This window comes from Anomalospiza imberbis, chromosome 13 (genome assembly GCF_031753505.1).
Source record: "Anomalospiza imberbis isolate Cuckoo-Finch-1a 21T00152 chromosome 13, ASM3175350v1, whole genome shotgun sequence".
Classification (NCBI taxonomy): domain Eukaryota; kingdom Metazoa; phylum Chordata; class Aves; order Passeriformes; family Viduidae; genus Anomalospiza; species Anomalospiza imberbis.
In genome coordinates, this window is record NC_089693.1 from 2,784,424 (window position 1) to 2,789,291 (window position 4,868).

Sequence of the window (4,868 nt, forward strand, 5' to 3'; positions counted from 1 at the left end):
CTCAATTACCTCCTGCTCCAGTGCCTTCTTGCTGGAGATGGCTTGTAACACAGCTGAGTTACAGCCACAGGAACTCAGCTGAGTGCCCAACCGCTTGGAAAAAAAATCATAATTAAACTCTGTTGGCCTCTGTTGGTTGCTGAATCTAGAAATTGGAGTCAGAACCCTGTGGCTGACTCTCCTCATCAGTGCATTTGTGCAGAACCAATCTGTGGATGCTACATCTTCAAACCCAGATGCTTTCTATTCCCATGATATTTCTGTGTGTGCTTGTTCTTCCCTAAAGCAGTTTGTTGCGATATTTGGGAGCTCTAGGTAGGACAGGACTGATGATAATTAACCAATGCAAGTATCTGCTAAATGCCAGGGAACTGGGGTAGGCAGTGGCTGCATTTCAATTTGCTGTTATTCACTGTGGTGAATGGGAAGGGTCCTCCAAGGGTCCTGATTTGGAGGCTGAACAATTCCTTCTATTCTGCTGACATGTCTCGCAGTCCACAGGAAGGATGTCTAACCAGGATGGAGCTGCTGTGGATGTTGCCCTCTGTCTCAATGAGAAGAACAGGAGCTGTAGAGAACAGCCTGTGCTCTTTCTATTCTATAGGAGTGGTGGCCTTGGCTGCAAGCCCCCACATTTACATCTCTTGTGTTTAGTGCTGAAAATACTTTAATTCCAAACAAGCAGCTTACTAGAAGAACATGACATTCTTGAATGCAAACTTGTCACAGGAATGAGACTAGACTCCTTATAGACGTTCTGGGGATTCCTTTGGATGTCTGCAAATTTACTGGGATTGTGTGGGCATTTTCTCTCATTTAAAAAACCCTGTACCTGTGCAGCTACTGTTGCCTTGAGACAAAATAAATGGACCACAGCTTGTGGACTGCCTGGATCATCTCAAAATAAAACAATGCCTCTTTCAGGAGCAGAGGAGCCAGGCTGGAACCTTGTGCCTCATTTTGAATGAAATAGACAGGAATCCTACTTTGCCTAGATTGGACTGCAAAAGCTTTCACATCTTCTCAGCTTTCACAAGGGCTTAAATTTTCTTCCCTTTATCTAGAGCAAGGCAAAACATTTAAAAAAAAAATTTAAACTTTTGTGAAAAACCAAGAAGCAATCACATGAGCTTCATCAAAATATGTAATTTCATATTTTAAAAAATGCATGGGTTAGTTACTTAAGAAATTGTAAGCCAAAGTGTTGAAATCATGTTTTCGAGCTGCAGAGCAAAATTGTCACCTTTTGAAATGTCAGCTTCTCAAAATTATTTTTTGTACAGTTTTTTAAACCAGCACACCTTTCCATATCTGCAGTCCTCTGATAACAGCCTTGCATTGCTGTTTTGACCTGAAAATGTTTTGCCAGAAAATTTCTCACCAGTAACTCCCATGAGGTCTTGATTCCACCCTAGAAGGTGGCTGGTTTTGAACCCACCTGGATGGAAGAGCCTAAGTGTGGCTAAGCTGAGAGCAGCCCTGCCCTTTGAATACATGACTATTGTTTGCACTGCTGACCTTTCACAAGTTCATTAGCTCTTGGCCATGGAAAATAAGTGGAATATATTTGCCCTGCTCGGGAAATTCAACCCACGCTGTTGAAAATTCAGCATTGCTCCAGAGAAAGAGCCTGTCAAAAGCTCTGTGGTTGGAGAGAAAGGTTATCCACGGGCTGGGGTATCACCTGTGATCTCCTGTGTGACATCTGGCCATGTTTTTCCCTTTGAGCTTCCCCTCACCAGTCTCTTGCAAAGCTGTACAATACATGAAGAGCTGGGCAGTGCTTTGCTGTCATGGTGATGTGGTCTAAACAAACCCAGAAAACTTTGCCAGCATTTCAAAACTCACTTCTTGTTGCAAATGAAATAGCTGTGGAACTTGCAGTTTTGTTTGCCCAGATCATTGCCCAGTTAGTCATGCTGGCTTGCACATCTGTTGGACTTCTGGAGATCTTATGTTTTATCAGTTCCAGTGATCAATATCCCAGTGTGTGGTGGTGTGCTAGATAACTTGTATATAAAACAGATTAGAATTTGTCCTCTTAGAAACATTTCTTTCTGTGCAAGGCACGTTTCTCTGGAAGGAAAAAAAATATCTTTCCTACAAAATGAGTTTTTGTGGAATGGAAAAGGAAAAATATTAATATAGTTAAAAACTTCACAAGCATCTGAAACTTTTTAGAGACCAAGAGGGAATTAAATGTTTCAATAAAGGATAAAGGAAAGTCAGTTATCAGCATTCAAATATCCTCATTTCTGGATATGTCCTGCTGTGTAGTTCTGTGGGGAAGGAGAGCTTGAATCTGTTTGCATTGCATAAATGTCATATCCTTACCCATGAATGACAGCTAGTACTTGGCATTGCATTCCCACTTCTTGCCCTCTTCCTGCCTCTGACCTCTTCTCTTGATAGTCTCTGCTCCGCTTGGCTTTGTCTTTTCCCCCAGAATGTCTCCAAAATATTTCAAGTTCTTATTGTTTTAAATGAACAATATCCTAGATATCATAGATATATACAGTATTTTCATAGTATGTCTTATCCACTTATGGCCTGGGAATACAAGTTCTTTAACTGTCATATTGTCTAAAACAAGCATAATTTGGAGGTTCTTCCCAATCCCTGTTAAGGGTTAGAAAGTCAAGGACAAGTTCTCAGAATTGACTTTGTTTGTTTGTTTTTTTCTGTTTTTAGAGGCACTTCATGTGGTCATTGGATATTCTGGTTATTCAATGTTTATTGCAAAATGTCACTAGTTCACGAACTAAAAATAAAAGTATCTGCTGCGGGAGAATGGGTTTGGAGCCCACCTCTTCAATGCTCTGTGCTTTTGCCTTCATTCTTCAGGGTGAGAGGCTCTGTCATCTCTCCTGGGTGCACTACAAGGCAAAATTAATCCATGGCTACAAAACACCTTTAGGTCTTTGTACAGGAAAACACTATAAAAGAACCACCAAGAGAGGTAGTTCTAGCTTTGAACATTTTGATCCCTTTAATTAATTTATTTTTAGCTAGTAATTTTAAAATTCATTTCAAGAATACCCATGTTCTGAAACACAAACATCCTTCATGGGCATGGGGTGGAAATAGGAAATGTAAAAATGGGGATTGCAAATGCAGGGGATGTAGAAACTGGATTGTGAATCTGATGACGGTGGGAGTAAGGATTTTCTTGGCAGCTGCACAACTAAAACTTTTGTAAAGTTTATGTCAACGCAGTTTTGAGCTTTCTAGAGCTCAGTTGTTCTGGCAGAGAAGGGGCATGAGACGGAAAAGTAAGGAAAGATGAGAACGGAAATGTAGAGCAGAAGAGGATCCATTTTGGAAGAGCAGGCCAGGCTGAGGAGGTGTGAGCGGGGTCTGCAGAGGCACCACATTGATCACCTCCCAACTTCTCATCGAGAGGGAAGCCAGGGTTAAAGACATGAATAGCCTGTGAGATTTATCACTCCCTGAGTCTGTTAATGTTTTGTAACATGTCCTACCAGTGGTTATCACAGAATATCACAGTGGCTTATAGCTGTGAGGTAAGGCTCTAGAACACAGTGACTAAGTTTCCTGGAATAAATTAAGCACTGGCTTTTTGGAGTGTGTGAATTTTCACAGCATAACAAAACAGTGATCTCCATTCTCTAAACACTGTGGGCACCTTTTATGAATTTTCTGACTCTTAAACTGGAAAGGGGAAGTGTTGGAGAGCTTCACTCTTGATGACTCATGTCTAAGATAAAACACACATTTTTTAATAGCAAGAATAATTAGTCATCAGTGTAGACTAGCTCAGGCTGTAGTAAATCTTTTGACTCCCTGGGACTGGAAGAGATCTTTCTGCTCCTTTTCAGTAGCAAATTATTGAGTTCTGTAGGATCACAGTAAGGAATCTAGGACCTGCATTGTCTATTTCAGAGTTTATTGCACAAGACAGTCTCTTCGAACCACTAAACCATAACTATCCATTGAATTAGGAGCAAGTCAGACAAAATATTCATATGCCAATACTATGTTTTCTTTTGTATTTTTTTACATATTCTATTGTTTTGCATAGTGCTAGATATTTCCCTTTCTTATCAACACCAATTTCAGGCTGAAATATGATGTGCTGTGTGTTTTCTTAATGAGAGGAGAGTGCCTTTCTCTACAGTATATCTTTAGAAATCTCCCTGTGTTTTGGAGGTTCCTTTGAGGAACGGCCCTTTTGCCAACAAGGGGTTAGAGGGTTTGCTAACCACAGTTTTTTACCAAATGAATGCTCGTATTGTGCAACAGGATGGCACGTACTCTTGCACTCTCTTCCCTGCTTCCTTGTAACTTTTGAACCTACTTCTTACCTACTTTTAGCCAATTTCTGACCTGTTATTCCAGAAGGGAAACAGTCACTGTGATACCACCCCCTTCTCTTGTTGCAGCTTCCTGGCATCTGGGCAGAGGAACAAAGCTCTGGTGTTGCTCACCACCAAGGGAACGAGTGCTGAGTGGGCTCCACATTCTGCAGACACCAGTGAGTCCACATGAAGGCGTTAAGAGCAGCCCAGCCAGCTCTGCTGGAAACTGCACTTGGTGAGGTGATACTTCCCACTGCTTTCCAGAAGGAAATCCTGGCCTCGACCATGCCTTCTGGCCAGGGCAGCCAAGCTGGCAGGCAGGGATGAGCCAGGAACTGCCCTGTGTGCAGCAGCAGCTCCAGCTCTGTGCCAGCTGCAGCCCCTAGCGTTTCTCCTTCCTCCTGTCTTGTGGTTAGCACAGCACGGAGCTCACCTCAGCCTGACCACAGCCTGTGCAGCATTCAGTCCTTCAGAGCAAAGCCTTAATGTGCTGCTTCTGGTGGCACTTCCTTGCTCCTCTTTAGCATGAAGTTACTCTGAAACAGCAGA

At 42.2% G+C, this 4,868-nt stretch overlaps 1 long non-coding RNA gene across 1 annotated transcript in view; it reads left to right on the plus strand.

The window, feature by feature from the left end:
* LOC137481719 (uncharacterized) overlaps positions 1 to 4,868 on the plus strand; it is a 36,488-nt gene that overhangs the window by 8,079 nt on the left and 23,541 nt on the right. The window lies entirely within an intron of this gene.